Source organism: Lissotriton vulgaris, chromosome 1_1 (assembly GCF_964263255.1).
Source record: "Lissotriton vulgaris chromosome 1_1, aLisVul1.2, whole genome shotgun sequence".
Taxonomy (NCBI): domain Eukaryota; kingdom Metazoa; phylum Chordata; class Amphibia; order Caudata; family Salamandridae; genus Lissotriton; species Lissotriton vulgaris.
In genome coordinates this window covers 92,955,536-92,973,125 of record NC_141685.1, presented here as the reverse complement: position 1 = coordinate 92,973,125, position 17,590 = coordinate 92,955,536, and the positions used below count along the sequence as shown (strand labels likewise).

General features: G+C 49.7%; 1 long non-coding RNA gene across 1 annotated transcript in view; it reads left to right on the top strand.

Annotated features, from left to right (window-relative positions):
* The first annotated feature begins 229 nt into the window (after nucleotides 1-229).
* LOC147737527 (uncharacterized) overlaps nucleotides 230-17,590 on the top strand; it is a 35,379-nt gene continuing 18,018 nt past the window's right edge. Inside the window, exons 1-2 of the long non-coding RNA XR_015299441.1 lie at nucleotides 230-366; nucleotides 17,215-17,303. This is a non-coding gene — a long non-coding RNA (uncharacterized LOC147737527). The remainder of the gene's footprint in view (nucleotides 367-17,214; nucleotides 17,304-17,590) is intronic.

The window sequence follows — 17,590 nt, the reverse complement described above, 5'->3', positions numbered from 1 at the left end:
TGCTTGTCTGTGTGAAATGTATTCACTCCTGGAGCCTAGAGGTGGCAGTTCCGTCAGCGGCCACCAGAGGGCGCTCCACGCCTGCTGATGAAACTCACTGAGCTGCACATTGGATGAAACGTAGAAGGGTTTCCTCTTCTGGGTCAGCGGCGGCAGAGACAGCACCAGCAGCGGCGGTGACATCACTCCCTCCCTCTCCTCGTGTGTTCAGCCTGCTGCAGAGAAGGAAGGAGCCCTGTCTGGTGGGCAGTTAGCTCCATCTTCAGACCCTCACAGACCCCTCCTCTGACCCCAGACCTGCCCCTGCCCCCCTCTCCCCCACACAGCCCCAGGAGGAGGAGAGAGCCTGGACAGGTTTCTGATCAGGTAGGAGAGCTGCCAACTCACTTGGCTGCAATTTATTAATCCATGGATCAGATCCCCCCCGCCCCCCCTTGGCATTCATGGTGATGAGCCTGAGTGGGGAGCGGAGGAGGAGAGGCTGGTCCAAGGGTGCAGAGGAGGTGAGGCCTGTCCAGGGGTGCAGAGGAGGTGAGGCCTGTCCAGGGGTGCAAGGAGGTGAGGCCTGTCCAGGGATGCAGAGGAGGTGAGGCCTATCCAGGGGTGCAGAGGTGGAGAGGCCTGTCCAGTGGTGCAGAGGAGGTGAGGCCTGTCCAGGGGTGCAGAGGAGGAGAGACCTGTCCAGGGGTGCAGAGGAGGAGAGGCCGGTACACGGGTGCAGAGGAGGTGAGGCCTGTCCAGAGGAAGTGAGGCCTGTCCAGGGGTGCAGAGGAGGTAAGGCCTGTCCAGGGACAGAGGAGGTGAGGCCTGTCAAGGGGTGCAAGGAGGTGAGGCCTGTCCAGGGACAGCGGAGGTGAAGGCTGTCCAGGGGTGCAGAGGAGGTGAGGCCTGTCCAGGGGTGCAGAGGCGGTTAGACCTGTCCAGGGGTGCAGAGGAGGTGAGGCCTGTCCAGGGACAAAGGAGGTGAGGCCTGTCCAGGGGTGCAAGGAGGTGAGGCCTGTCCAGGGACAGAGGAGGTGAGGCCTGTCCAGGGGTGCAGAGGAGGTGAGGCCTGTCCAGGGGGGCAGAGGAGGTGAGGCCTGTCAAGGGGTGCAAGGAGGTGAGGCCTGTCCAGGAACAGAGGAGGTGAGGCCTGTCCAGGGGTGCAGAGGCGGTGAGGCCGTGTCCAGGGGGGCTGAGGAGGTGAGGCCGGTCTACGGTTGCAGAGGAGGTGAGGCCTGTCCAGGGGTGCAGAGGAGAAGAGGCCTGTCCAGGGGTGCAGAGGAGAAGAGGCCTGTCCAGGGGGAGCAGAGGAGGTGAGGCCTGTCCATGGGTGCAGAGGAGGTGAGGCCTGTCCAGGGGTGCAGAGGAGGTGAGGCCTGTCCAAGGGTGCAGAAGAGGTGAGGCCTGTCCAGGAGTGCAGAGGAGGTGAGGCCTGTCCATGGGTGTAGATGAGGTGAAGCCTGTCCAGGTGGGCAGAGGAGGTGAGGCATGTCCAGGGGTGCAGAGGAGGTCTGGCCTGTCTAGCGGTGCAGGTGAGGAGAGGCCTGTCCAGGGGTGCAGGGGAGGTGAGTCCTGTCAAGGGGTGCAGAGGAAGTGAGGCCTGTCCAGGGGTCAGAGGAGGTGAGGCCTGTCCAGGGGTGCAGAGGAGGTGAGGCCTATCCAGGGGTGCAGAGGGGGGGAGGCATGTCCAGGGGTGCAGATGAGGTGAGGCCTGTCCTGTGTTTGGGTGGTTCATAGAAGGTGGGGCCTGTCCAGGAGGGATGCAGTGGAGATGAGACCTGTTCGTCCAGGCAGGGTGGCCAAGAGCTGAGTTTAAGTTTGTTAATTGTTGTCCCAAGAGATTTGTGGAATGAGTGTAAGTTGTTTGTAAACTGGCCAATTGAAGAGCCAGTCAGTCAGTCAAAATATCTTTATTCGACTTATTAAAAACCATACAAAGAAATAAACAATAAAATACATTTCATACAAGATTTATCCTAATACACGTGATACAGAAATTTAGCAACGATTTAAAATTAATAATAAACAGTTTACGAAAAAATTGTGTTTAACATTAATAACTAATCTTGGCAGGCAGCTTTCGCCCTTGAGGCGGCTACCAGGAATTTAGCAACGCAAAAAGTAATGTGAGGGTTAGGTAGTAGTTGTAAGTAGAGCAAACCCGGTTTCACCTGTGTGAAGCCGGCCTTCTTGAGGATTGGCAACAAGAATTTTTTCCTAGGCTCTAAATACAAACCACAAAACATAACAAAATGCATTGTGTCTTGCACTGAGAACTGGTCACAGCTGCAGGGCGGGGCTAATTCTGGTTTCTGCCAGTTATTAAAAGAGCCTAAATAATAGTGCAACAAATTAAATCTAAATTTGGTTAAAAGAAACCTGTGGAAAGGAAGTGTAACATAACCAAGGTATGGTGCAAGTGAAGGTGAAGTAAGCAGCAGGCAATGATCCCTCACTGCCGGCTTTGCTAGTTCACTCTCTTCACGGCGCATCTCCTTCCTTCCCATAAAAGACTTTTTAACTGAGTCAAGATCTTGGATCCTAATGGACTCCGGAGAGGTAAAAAGCTCCGGGCGACCTAGATCAGAAAAAGCCTTTGCCAAATAGGCCAGCCAAGGAATTCTGTTAGATTTATCAAGGGACAGGACATCGGTCAGGATCTTGTGGTTTAATGGGAGTTCTTCGTTCATTCATATTTTTAACCAAGGAATCAGAGGGGCCATGCTCAACTTATCTGAGAGAAACTGGAGGCCAACTTCTTTATGTATGGAATACGTTGGAGTGGACTGAGGTACAGAGAGCAGTGCTCTGATGAATCCGTTCTCTGCTCTCTGTATTGGCTCCACATTTGCGTATCCCCACAGTGCGGAGCCATAAAGTGCGATGGCCACAGATTTGCTATTGTAGATTTTTAAGATGGCTTTCATAGGCCTGGCTCCTAGCCTGCCAGTAAAACTCAAGATTGCTGAGGATGATCGTGTGACGGCCAATCTCTTAGCTCTGACCTGTGGTCCCCAAGTCCCTTTCTGATCAAACAATATGCCTAGATAGGGAAATGTGGATACCCTAGAGACCAAGTCCCCCCTACAAATGAATGTTTTGGTTCTCTTCCTACGACACTCTAGGCCCACCACCATAGTATGTGACTTGGCTACGTTTATTTTGAGGTCTAGTTGGTCCATAAACGTGCCAAAAGCATTCAATAGGCGCTGGAGGCCAATTCCCGTGCGGACGATCAGCACGGCATCATCCGCGTATAGGAGTGCCGGGATCTTTGTTGCTCCTACACGCGGGACGTCGGCTTCCTGCCCTTCTAGGTGCGCACCCAGGCCATTGATGTAGATGGTAAAGAGTAAAGGGGCCAAGATGCAGCCCTGCCGCACGCCCCTTAAGGATCTAAAGAGAGCGGTACACCTGCCCTCGTTAGTCACGCGTACACTCGAGAAGAGTTCTTGGTGCAGGGAGGACATAAAGGTGACCAATGCCTCATCTATGCCTATCTCCAACAGAATGGACCACAACTTAGTCCTATTGACCAAGTCAAAAGCCGAGGAGAGGTCCATGAATGCAAGATACAAAGACCCCTCCTTGGCTATAGTATATTTCGAAATGAGCAGATGTAAATTAATGCACTGTTCGATGGTACCCTTTTTTTCCCTAAATCCATATTGGATTTCGGATAATCCACCACAGCCCTCAACATTCTCCCTCAGCCTAGATAGGAGGACTCTGCCTAAAATTTTTACCGAGGAATCCAGAAGGGATATAGGCCTATAACAGCCTGGATCGTCCCGCTGGCCTTTTTTAAAAATGGGAACAATGGTAGAGATGTTCCATGATGCAGGTACAAGATTACCATTCACTGCATTAAACACATTTGCCAAGACTTCAGCCCACAGTTTTGGGGAGTACATAAAAAAGTCGGCAGGCACGCCGTCAGGGCCAGGTGCCTTGTGCTTTGTGGTGGACATAATGGCTTTCTCCACCTCATCTTGGTTAAAGATAATAGAGCAGGTGGCTGATCTTGTCAACAGGGCGTCAGTGGTTACTTCAGCAATATCCCCGTAAACGTTTTTAAAGTGAGATAACCATTTTTCATCAGGGATAACGCAGTCCATGATATCATTTTCATCGTCTGAGAAGAAAGGCTGTTTAATAATCTCCCAGAATTTTTTGCTATTCTTCAGGACTGCCGCCGAAAGGAGGTTGTGAGGAATTCACGTCCCCGACCCAACCCAAGATGGCCGCGGGATTGGTCCCGGCCGGAAGTCAGGTCGGCATTCCAGCCGTAACCACGGAAGGCGCTGTATCCGCTTTGCGGACACAAAAGACGGCGTCCACAGCAACCCAGGGTGCTGAGCTGGAGTGGGAGACGGACGGATCCGGAGAGACCGACGAGAGCACTTGGAGGCGGAGAGTACAGGGAGGCGACATCGGCGAGAGCGAGGACAGCCCGGAGGACAGCCCTGAGAACAACCAGAGCCCGAGGAACCAACCCGAAGACCTCACAAGAACCCCAGATAAGGCGAGCGAGACCGGCCCCCTGAAGGAACCAGAGGAGGCGGGATCTCACGATACCACGGTCACCTGGGACCGTGGCAACAGGCAAGTGACGGGGGAGACTGGGGGCTGGTTCAAAGGGTGGTGGAAGGGCCGCCTGAGCACAGCACTGCGTCACTAACACTTGAAATCCCTCACTTAGGCACTACACCGTTAGGGATCTGTGTGTGTGTTTTTGCACTAATCCCCCCCCCCCATTACCTGACAGAAAGGCAGAGGCCTGACGCCTGTTTTCTTTTGTTTCTTTTTTATGCTCCCTAACCCCATCTGGATTTCTGGAGGCCGGTCGACGTCTTCTACACCCGAAGAAGGGATAACGAGTCCATACCTGGGACAGAGCGCCTTGTTTCCTTAGAGACTTCCTTCTTTTTTTGTTGATTCTTTAGCTGTACTCAGTGACTGTGTAACTGACCAGTAAAACTTACCTTGTTTCATGAGCCATCCAGATCACTCAAAGCCAAAACGTACCAATAAAGCTGGTAAACCATATCCACAGACTCGCTCCTACCTTCGTGTGCCTAGTAGCCGGGGCGGAAGTCCTGACAGTGGTGTCAGAAGTGGGATTGCGGCCGCGACCCAGCAGTCGGAACCCACCACTATGGAGAACGTCATTACTCAGCTGGCGGAGGGACAACGCCATCTACAGTTGATGGTGGAAGAACAGGGAAAGCAAGCCCAGAAAGACCGAGAGGAGCTACACGGAGCCCTCAGAGACCAGGCATCCCTACTGGTTACCAACCAACAAGTACAGGACACGGCCATTCTCCGGCTATCAGACGTAGTGGCCAATACTAGGATCCATCCCAATGTACCCAGTGCAGTGCTACAGAAATACCAAACAGGCGAGGATCCGGATTTTTTTTTTGTAAACTTTGAAAGAGTGGCCACCACAGCTGCCTGGCCTCCCGAGCGTTGGGGACAGTATGTTGCTCCTTTGCTATCCGGAGAACTGCAGGCGGCCTACCAGGCAGCCAACCCAGATGGAAGCACCCCCTATGTTGAGATCAAAAGAACAATCCTAGAGAGATTAGGATACGATACCGAGTATTATAGGACACGCTTCCGGAAGGAGAAATGGTCCACAGGCGATAATCCCAGAACTCTATTCTATCGCATTCGTGATCTGGGGTGTCGTTGGCTACAGCCATCCAACGCCTCGGTTGAGAACCTGACGGAGAAAGTAGTGCTTGAACAGTATTTGGAGGCGCTACCAGGCAACACACGGGCTTGGATCCGGCAACACCCGAATCTGACAATAGCTCTAGCGGTAGATTTGGCTTGTGCTTTCCATCGTGCCCCTGATTTCCGTCCCATGGCGCAACGTGCCCCCTTTACTCCTGTTCGTCCTCCCCTACGCCCACCTAACCCCATACCTGAGCCCCGGAGCACTCCTCTTGCGAGTAGAACAGCCCCTAGGTTTCAGTCCCCCGCCCCAACTCACCAAGGACCCCAGTGCTTTCAGTGCGCCGAGTGGGGACATATCGCACGCAACTGTCCCAATAGAACCCCAGGGCCAGAACCTATGGATGTGGGGTTGACAAAGGGGAAGATTTATAGCACTGGAGACGTTGTCAACCCCTACAACCTGAAGGTACACGTGAATGGGAAGCCAGTGATAGCTGTCCTTGACACAGGTTGCCAACAAACGGTGGTCGCCGCAGATTTGGTGCCCCAGGCTCTTCTGATACCCAACACACAGGTGAAAGTTACCTGTGTGCACGGGGACCAAAAGTTGTATCCGCTGGCAGAGGTAGCCTTGGAGATCCAAAAAGAGGTTCAGCTACGTAAAGTAGGGGTGATCCCTGAGTTGCCTGAACGTGTACTACTAGGCACGGACTTACCACGTTTTTCGGACTACTTACAGCAAGTCACCGGGTCTCCCTCATCAACCGAGTGGTTGACCAACGCCCCGTTTTCCAACGCCCCTATAGCACAGCCAGCGGACAGAACGATAAAAAGCAAAAGGGAAAAGAGGGAGGAAAGGCTGCTTTATTCCCGACCCTTAAACATAAACCCAATGCATGTTCTTTCCTCCTCAGAACCGTCTCCTGGTTCCTATCGCAACTTCAGGGCTGATCAAAGAGATGACACCTCGCTACAGAATGCATGGACACAGGCTGAGGAGGAACAAGAAGGAAAGGTAGGACCCTATTTTGTAGTAAAAAGGGGCTTGTTGTATCGCCTAACTCATACGGCTAGGGGGAAAAGGGAACAACTTCTGGTTCCGGGGCCGTTTCGCCCTCAGGTCCTGTTGCTAGCCCACAGTCAAGCCGGGGGAGGCCATTGTGGGAAAGAGAAAACTCTTGATTATTTGTTGGACCGTTTTTATTGGCCTGGGGTATATCACGAAGTGGCCAGGTTTTGTGCTGCATGTGTGCGCTGTCAACTGGTTAATGACCCTACTCTTCCCAGAGCCCCCCTTCACCCGCTACCCGTGATCGACATCCCTTTTTCTAGGGTGGGTATGGATTTAGTGGGTCCCCTAATTCCTTCTGCCCGTGGACATCGCTTTATCTTGGTCATTGTGGATTATTCCACGCGGTATCCTGAGGCTTTCCCCCTGACCACAGCAACCTCCAAGGCGGTGGCTCAGGCTATGGTAACACTGTTTTCAAGGGTGGGCTTCCCTAACGAAATCCTCAGTGATCAGGGGACTCCTTTCATGTCAAGAATGATGAAACAAGTCTGTGACATTCTACAAATTAAGCAGTTAAGAACTTCCGTGTATCATCCCCAGACCGATGGTCTGGTGGAACGATACAACAAAACCATCAAGACCTTGTTGAGAAAACACATTGATAAAACAGGAAGAGACTGGGACCGTCAACTACCCCTAGTTCTCTATGCCATCCGCACTCATGAACAGAGGTCGACAGGGTTCTCGCCATTTGAACTGATGTTTGGAAGGAAGCCACGTACACTCCTGGACATGGCTGCAGAACAGTGGGTGGAACCAGAGGATGAGGGTAAACCCCTGCTCCAGTATAGTGAAGATCTCAAGGAAACCCTATCTGCCGTATGGGAAGAAGCACACACACACTTAGAAAAAGCACAAACCCAGCAGAAACGATTGTATGACAGGAATACTAGGGTGAGAGAGCTAAAGGTGGGAGACAAGGTACTCATTCTCTTACCCTCTTCAGACAAAAAGTTGTTAGCCACATGGCAAGGTCCCTTTACCATCCTGGCCCAAATCACGCCGGTCACTTATAGAGTGGCCGTCCCACACCACCCTAAGGCTTCCCAGATTTATCACATCAATCTTTTGAAAGCCTGGAAAGAACCAGATGATCTCCCTTCCGGTTCTGGAACTCAGGTAGGGTTGGTCGTCACAAATAAACCCCTGGAGGTCTCTCACTACACTCAAGAGAACACCGAAAACCCCTCCTGGGGTTCTCAGACCACGAAGGAACAAAAGAAGCAACTAGAAGCCCTCTGTGCCTCTTTTCCCACGGTAGTCTCTGGCAAACCGGGGAAAACCAGCCTGGTAGAGCATTCCATCACCATCCATACCTCTCAACCCATTAAACAGGCTCCCTATCGTATCCCAGCAGCAAGAAGGGTGGCGATAGAAGAAGAGGTGAAAACGATGTTAGAGGCAGGAATAATAGAACCCTCGAAAAGCCCCTGGTCCTCTCCCATCGTTTTGGTGCCTAAGCCGGATGGAAGCATCCGCTTCTGCATCGACTTCCGGAAAGTGAACGCAGTATCCCAATTCGATGCCTATCCCATGCCACGGGTAGACGAATTGGTAGAGACATTAGGGCAGGCCAGGGTCATGTCGTGTATTGATCTAACCAAAGGTTATTGGCAGATCCCTCTTCACCCCGATAGCAGAGATAAAACCGCCTTTATCACCCCCCTGGGTCTCTTTCAGTTCAGGGTAATGCCCTTCGGTCTCCATGGGGCGCCCGCGACGTTTCAGCGGCTGATGGATCTTATTCTGGGGCCCCATAGAGAATACGCCAAAGCATATCTGGACGATATTGTGGTGTATAGTCCAGACTGGGAAACCCACATGCTCCATTTACACCAGGTATTCAGGGCCCTTCAGAAAGCAGGGCTGACGCTCAACCCTCGAAAAACCACCCTAGGGGCTAACCATATCGAATATCTGGGGTACGACATCAGGGAAGGACAGGTACGCCCACAAGTAAACAAAGTAGCAGCCATCTCCCACATCCCTCGCCCCACAACACGAAAAGAGGTTCGTTCCTTCTTAGGCCTGGTGGGTTACTACCGACGTTTTGTTCCGCATTTTTCCTCTTTGGCCAGCCCTTTAACTGACCTACTTACCAAACCCTATTCGAGAGACAAGCTGCCCTGGACAGCTGCACAAGAACAGAGCTTTCTAGACCTGAAAGCAGCCCTATGTGGTGACCCAGTATTGTCTTGTCCAGATTTCCGTACAACATTTGTGCTACAGACCGACGCTTCAGACAGGGGTTTAGGTGCCATTTTGTCCCAGCCCAACGAGAAAGGCCTTCTCCACCCAGTACTGTATCTCAGCCGCAAACTGTTTCCCAGGGAGGTCTCTTATGCCACCATTGAGAAGGAATGCTTGGCGATTAAGTGGGCTGTGGAAGCTTTGCAATATTACCTCCTGGGTCGTCATTTTATTCTCCTGACTGATCATGCACCTTTGACTTGGCTTGCCCTGCATAAAAACACTAATCCCAAGGTCTTGCGTTGGTTTCTTGCCCTCCAGCCTTTCTCCTTCAGCACTTTCCACTTACCGGGATCTATGCAGAACAACGTGGACTTCCTCTCCCGGTGTCCTTCGAGTGAATGGCCCGATCGTCCATTCTCGGGGGAAAGGCAGTGTGAGGAATTCACGTCCCCGACCCAACCCAAGATGGCCGCGGGATTGGTCCCGGCCGGAAGTCAGGTCGGCATTCCAGCCGTAACCACGGAAGGCGCTGTATCCGCTTTGCGGACACAAAAGACGGCGTCCACAGCAACCCAGGGTGCTGAGCTGGAGTGGGAGACGGACGGATCCGGAGAGACCGACGAGAGCACTTGGAGGCGGAGAGTACAGGGAGGCGACATCGGCGAGAGCGAGGACAGCCCGGAGGACAGCCCTGAGAACAACCAGAGCCCGAGGAACCAACCCGAAGACCTCACAAGAACCCCAGATAAGGCGAGCGAGACCGGCCCCCTGAAGGAACCAGAGGAGGCGGGATCTCACGATACCACGGTCACCTGGGACCGTGGCAACAGGCAAGTGACGGGGGAGACTGGGGGCTGGTTCAAAGGGTGGTGGAAGGGCCGCCTGAGCACAGCACTGCGTCACTAACACTTGAAATCCCTCACTTAGGCACTACACCGTTAGGGATCTGTGTGTGTGTTTTTGCACTAATCCCCCCCCCCCATTACCTGACAGAAAGGCAGAGGCCTGACGCCTGTTTTCTTTTGTTTCTTTTTTATGCTCCCTAACCCCATCTGGATTTCTGGAGGCCGGTCGACGTCTTCTACACCCGAAGAAGGGATAACGAGTCCATACCTGGGACAGAGCGCCTTGTTTCCTTAGAGACTTCCTTCTTTTTTTGTTGATTCTTTAGCTGTACTCAGTGACTGTGTAACTGACCAGTAAAACTTACCTTGTTTCATGAGCCATCCAGATCACTCAAAGCCAAAACGTACCAATAAAGCTGGTAAACCATATCCACAGACTCGCTCCTACCTTCGTGTGCCTAGTAGCCGGGGCGGAAGTCCTGACAGAGGTCCTCCCATGCTTCTTGTTTAATGGTGTCCTTTCGTTTTTTAATTGCCAGTTTGTAAATTTTCCTGAGTCTGGTAATCTCATCATTTGCCCTGGGGATACTTTTTAGAGCTACCAATAATGATCTATGTGCTTTTGAACATGCTGAATCGAACCAGCGCTTATTTCCTGGAATTACGTTTTTAGTCTTTACCAAGAGGTCCTGTGACACCTGCACACATATGGCTTCAAAAGCCTCTACGATTTCTTGACCCTGTGCGCAAGGATTTTTACAAACCTCCACCTGCCCCTTAATCTTTGAGAAGTTTTCAGCATAAAATTTTACTGGAACCACCTTTGCCCATTTTATGCGTCTTCCTTGGCCAGTTGTCCTTAAGAGATGGGTGGTTACTTTCAGTGGGGATGGTCCTATATTGCCTCCCCAAGCCACTTCTAACTCTCAGGGTTATGGTCACTAAAGTGTGATTGTGTGGTACGGTAGGCATTGACCCAAGTAAGAGTGCTTAGGGATACAAATATATAGTCAATAATGGTACCATGAGGGATACCAGTGAAGGTTGGCTGTCTAATGCCACCGTCTGGTTCATAGAGGTCAAAATTGGCGAGAAAATCCTCCAGCTCCTCTCCCTCAGTGGAATGTTCAAAGTGGGGTCCCTCAGGCCCATCATCCCCATCAGGACTGCTTCACCTGCAATTTAGGTTGCACGGATGAATGTTAAAATCGCCTAATAAAATATAATCTGTATCAGGCGTATTATTCTGACTGACCGTGTTTAAAATACTATCCAAATCAGTAATATTACGGCCTCTGTAATCACTGTTCCCTGAGTTATAGAAATTTATAAAAATAGTCCTACTAGTGTTTTTGATCACTCTTTCAACCAACAGGATATTGGGGGAGTCAGTGTCGATCTGCCTGCAGCTACCCTTTAAATCTAAAGAAAACAGAAATAAAAGGCCTCCCTTGGCCCTCCCCGTGCGACTATGGACAGCAGCTTTGGTAAAGCTGATAAAACCGCCCCACCACAAATTGTCAGAAGTGTCCCACGTTTCCTGAAGGGCAATAATGTGGTGGCCTAGGACAAAGCTTGACCAAGATTTATCCTGACGTTTACCATTTAGCCCCGCTATGTTCCAGCTCATTAGCCTACAGGAATCCATGGATGTCTCAGGTACTAGGCACGGAGCTGATGCCACTTCAGGCTCGCGGGGTGTTTGGGTTGGTTCATTAAATCCTACATCCAAGGAACTGTGGTCGGGCAGTTGAGACATGGATATTGGGTGATTGTTCAAAATCGTGTTATGGCCTTCGTGCACTGACTGGGAATAAGTCTGATCCAATTGTTGGGCTATAACATCTATCCCCTGATTCGTGCCCTCTGTATGTCAGTCACAGTCGTTTAGGCCCGACAAAACCCCGTATCTGTTACCCATACCCAGTCCCCAATCAAAGGGAGTGGGCACCTGACCCCATCCGTTTGCTGCAGGATTCCACATAGGCTGGGGAGTATTAGGTCGCATTGAAAAATGTTCATTCCCTTGCCTAGACATAAACCCATTGCCCTGGCCTCTGTTATCATAGCCTGGAGTATTTGGTCCCCACCTATTTATATTGGGCCAAAGGGACCCTGGTGTTCTTGCCATTGGCCCATACGGGAAGTTGTGTTGCCCTAACCCACGACTACTCATGGGGCGAGAATGGTTGTTGTTAAATCTGGGCTTAGTTTCCCCACCCCAGTGAGCAATTCTAGCGTTCCTTCTGGGCCTGGAGATATTGGAAGAAGTCGCCATCTGGGTGTCAGTATAAAAGAATTTCAGGGTAAGGGGAATTATGGATCCAGTTCTACGTTGCGGTGGGAGGATGTTAGCAAGAATGTTAGGGAGTACTTCTGCTCTAGCAAAATTAAGTATAACACAGTCCCCATTGAATTTCTTAGTCTTATTCCCAATCCATGGTACCCTCCTTGCCATGATGATTTCCCCAGCTAACTGGTCGGCTCCCTGGTCTGCCATGCGCATATTATTGGTAAGCCAATATAAAGCTTTGTCCTTGAGACCTTGGGCGGATTCTTTTTGCTCCTGAGATAAAACAGGGACATTCGCCAATACCAGGACTAATGGTGAAGCTTCCAAAATAAATTGTGAGGAATCATCCCCTAAGTGCAATGGGGTTGGTGCCATAGGATGTGGCGTGGGGGGCTCTCTAGTTACATCATGGGTGGGCGCAGGTGGTAGTATTTGGCCTTCCTGGGTGGGCTGTTGTTGAATATCCGCAGGGCCTGGTGCAACACCCTGGTCTTCCTCCATGGCAACTACAGGTTTGCTAACCTCGATGGCTAAGTTCTCCAAGTCATTCGCCAACTTACTTTGCAACCCTCCCATCTTTTTTATTTCGGATGTTAATTTGTCAATCTTCCCGATAAGAGGCTTGATGATGGTTTTAATTTTAATGTCTATCATGTCTGAAATCCTATTAAATAGATCATCATCGATGATTTGTTTGAGCTCATCAACGTCTTCACGCTCCACATTGTTTCCTTTATGTCTAGGGGGTGAGTTAATCTTTTTCTTTCCTGGCTGTTTCCCCCCCCTTTTAGCTTGAGCTTTTCTACAATTTCTCACAGGACGCATAACAGGGGAAGAAGAAGATGAGGGAATCTCTGCAACAGTATTTTGCTGCTGCTCAGAGTCAGACACGACGTTTGTTGACTGATCAGCTAACAAATCAGAGTTTCCGTCATCTGCCTCCAAATTAATTAAGTTAGCATCAGGTATGAGAATTGAAGGGTCAGGCAATAGGGTATCAGGGGTTTGTGTACTAGGGTCAGGGCTCAATGGGAGCAAAATTGGCGATTGACTCAAACCTAAGGATTCCCTTCTGTCATTATTTATTTTTTTAACCACTTGTACTAGGAAGGAGTCAAGGGTTTTAAGTGGTGCTGGGGTGACAGAGGCCGGTTTTTTAGACATAATTACAAGTAAATGAGAATAGGTTCAGAGATCACGAACTACACAGGTAAATAATATAGGGTGATAGAGGCGGGCTACAATTCTAGCAAGACAAAAAGTAAGACAGTATCATACAACATGCACAGTTTATAAGTTAGATAAACTCAGGTCCTGGGTCAATTACGAGAAATGCTAGGGTTCAAATGTGTGATAATCTTAGAGATAGGCTAAAGACCAATCCCAAGCGGTCTCAATGAGCCACCTGTAAAGCAAGATCAATCATCAGAAAAAACATCTAGTAAAGACCATGTATTCTAAATCTAGTCCTATTCTGTAGCGAATATCCCCCCCTACTAGATCTTGTACCTGGGCGATTCAGTAAGGGCTCGTAAAACCCTACTGACCCCCGTCTGGCAACGAGGAGAAGAATGGAGGTACACTATAGGTAATAGAACAGGCGACAGTGTTCAGGGGCAAACAAGATCGAAAGCCCACAAATTTTGTCTCATAAAAACAGTACCTTGGCTAATCCGTAATGTAGAGTGTTAGGGAGTGGGCCCAGCCCGGCCTCCTTCGGCCCCGGACGGCCACAGACTGTCCCGCCCTTGTCCCAGGCTTCTCCCGGCGCCCTCCCGCGCGCTCCCGCGCAGCGGGGATATAGGGTTTCCTTTGTAGGTATTTGGTTGGTGGCCGAGGGGGTGGGGCCGGCAGGGAGAGCAGCCCAGGTGGAAACGGGCGCGCGGGGGCTCCTGGTCCTTGGAGTCCCCCGCTACGAGCTCGCAGCCCTGCCGGTCGATTTCTGCAGCAGCAACCCCTCGCAAAGCTTAACTGCCCGCTGCTGACCGCGAAGCGGGACCCGCGAAGCGGGTCCGGCGAGGCGTGGTGGCAGCAGCAGGCTCTAAGGACTCCCGCTGGCGTGCTTTGATCCGCGGTCCGCTGGTCCGTGAACAGTTGATGTCAGGTCGGTGAGAAAGGCAATCCGTTGGTGTAAAGCACGGCGCTTCTTTAAACTGATCAGGTGGGGGTGGGGCCGGCAGGGAGAGCAGCCCAGGTGGAGACGGGCGCGTGGGGGCTCCTGGTCCTTGGAGTCCCCCGCTACGAGCTCGCAGCCCTGCCGGTCGATTTCTGCAGCAGCAACCCCTCGCAAAGCTTAACTGGCCGCTGCTGACTGCGAAGCGGGACCCGCGAAGCGGGTCCGGCGAGGCGTGGCGGCAGCAGCAGGCTCTAAGGACTCCCGCTGGCGTGCTTTGATCCGCGGTCCGCTGGTCCGTGAACAGTTGATGTCAGGTCGGTGAGAAAGGCAATCCCTTTGAAGAGCCACAGAGTGAAGCGCCTCAAAATATTTTATTATATATTACAAGAGATTAATGCAGATTTACAGACAATATTGCAAAGTCGGAGACTGGGTAAAGGAGAACGCATCATTTAGCGTTGCATCCAGAGGTTAGTGCACATATCCAGCAAAATGTGAGGGGCTGCAGACCAACATTCTGGATGAGACTTTGTTGTAACCAAAGTACTCTAGTGACAATTTTGTTACTAAGCAGAAGAAGATTAAAATAAAAATAATGATGGCTCAGACAAAATGTTTCCAAACGGGTGACGAAATTGGTTCTCATGGATTGTATTCTTGTTTTGATTCTGGGTTTGTTGCTGGTGTGAATTTGGATATGCATGGCTTTGGTGTGCAGAATTATGATGTTCAGTATGTGCAAGGAGGAAATGTTGTTCCTCTGGGTCAGGGCCGGACTGGGAACCCAAACCAGGCCTGACAATTTTGACGTCCCAGCTCCCTGCCTCTTTTGTAGCTGGGGGTGATATAGCAACACCACAGCAAAACCAGCCCCCAGTGACCAATATGTTTCCCAGCACTGAACAATCGGTCCCCACTGTTGTAGCCTCCCGGGGAAACACCGGAAGCCTGTTAGGGCCAGTGCGGCCCCGTTTAGGGTATAGGTTTTACTAACAGTGGCAATTTAAATACCTCAAACACTAATAATGTGCAGAATAAGACATGATCTGTGTGATGTTTGCAGGAACCTGGGAAACTGGAACACGAATCAGATGGCACCGAATGGGATGTCTCAGTCAATGGCCCCAGCCCAACTGGCCTCTGTACCGAGCATGCAGAATCAAAGGCAGGTATATTGGAACATGCCTTCAGTCCTGATAGTCCCACAGCCCAATGCAGAATAGAAAGCCAAATTCTCAACAAATTCAGGATTTCAACAAAATCCTTTAGTGATTAAAAAGGATTTTCCACAACTTGCATCTACACTAGGAGTTTCTACTGGACTGAATCAGACACAAGGACTGTGCCTGAGACGGGAGAAGGATTGCATGCTTGGTGCAGTCTTAGAGGTCACCCAGAGTGGCCCTTTTGTAGAAGAGGAAAATGGGAATCCAGCATCACTTGTAATCAATAAATGTGCTAAATCCAAATCAATTAAAAAGGCATTTATGCACCAACAAATAACGGAGTGGAAGTCTTTTTTCAATGGGAAAAACAACAAAATGTGTGCCTTAAAGGGATGAAACTAGAGGTCCTCTAGCTTCACTTCTACCCTGTACAAATTGGGTCATAAATGAATGACCACAAACTTAAACAGTGATTAAGATCCAGTTATTATGTTAGGGAATAACCTTGTAAAATGACTTGTGGCTTTTTGGGAAAGAGTCACAATTAATTATTCATTTTGTTACTTGTGGTTTATTAAATTACATTTTGTTGTGTCATGTTTTCTTGAACATTCATTGATTGCTGTAATTTTTACTTCATCATGAACTATGTCAATAATGTGTTTTCTCTGTCTAAAAACTTAAGAACTTTTCCTTGATTTCCAACTAAGCAGATTCAATGTCAGTTTGCTATTTGATATTATAAAGAAACATTTTCTTATTTCTTAGCACACATTTGTTGTGGTGGTCTGTCTTTTGGCTTTTGATATACTTTGGAGATGACCTATATGTGATTATGTTTTAATTAATAAACCAACAGTGTCCCAGAGACTGAGGGGATTGAAACACCTCTGGTACTCCAAACTGCAGTAAGTGTGAATGTTGAACAGTTAACACCCACATGCAGGAACACAGTGGTTAATTGTTGAACATTCACAGCAATAGCTGTGAAAGTAGGCTGAAGTCGGCCGCTGGTTCTCCCTGGTGTCAAGACAGTTACTACATCGTCTCTTACCTTGTCTTGATATGTATTCCTTGAGACGAGTAGCAAATTCGCAGAGACGCAAGGGACCAACCTATAGAGACTAACCCCTACCTTGAGGAAGTATTACACACTACAAGATGTAAGCTAGACAATGGGGAGGAGGGCCGGTACTGGACTTAAGTGTTCTTGCTGTCGACCTGCGAAACAACAAGAACCAAGGGTTTACTCTATACTCTATTCTCTTGGTTGATTACCACTTCCTAACTTCTGCTCTCTCTCTAGATGTTCAAACTTTCGCCTACCTGCGAACAGCTGTTGTCTGTCTTTCGTCCCGTATGTCTTTCTTGTCTTGATTGTCAGTTTTGTCGGGTGATTTTTCTGTCCCCTGTCTTGTTGTCCTGTAGTAAGTGTGATCTTTTGGAGAGAGTCACTGAAATAAACAAAGAAATAGTTAAAATCCTTTCTGACCCTTCCTGTTATGAAACCCCCCCTTCTACCTTAATTCCTTCTTAAAGAAAAAAGCTTCTCACCCTTCTTCACTTACTTAGACTAAGAATCTGTGTCTTTAACTTCTGTGCCTTGCAGTCTAAAAACATTTCAAGAAAAAACAGGTACAACATTCAGAAATAACAACATTCTAAATTACAGGGATCACCATTTGACTTTTCTTTTAACAAAATTCACACTCCTAAATACCTAATATAAATCACAAAGTATGCTTCCAAGATTCTTGTGAATTCTCTTGATTGAATTGTTCCAAAAATTGTTCCGGAAACCTTTCTTGCGAAGGGCGCCTTAAACAGAATAGAAATAACACTTATCTCTTTTGTCTTTGCAGATTCCGATGCTGAAATGAAGGTGCCAGGCTGTTTGTCATTCAAGAAGATGCCGAGGATCGAAGATTGAAGCTCAAGGATCGTAAATCAGGTAAGTGGCCGTCTTCTTGAGCGAGGGAGCACAACACGACCTTCCTCTGGAGCAGGCGGAAGGCAAAGCGCCAACCAGAAGGCTGGGTGCAGTTTAAATACCCGACCGCACCCAGCCGCACCCCACGTATGCGTGCGCTCGGCCAGATCGGGCTGAAGCGCACGCGAGAGAACTGCTTTCTCGTCTTTGTCCCGAAGCAAAGCTATTTTGTCCTTGCATGAACTAAACCCAAAGAAAACGCCTGAATCAGATACAAAGGCATTTCAAAACCGATAGAAAACTCAAAA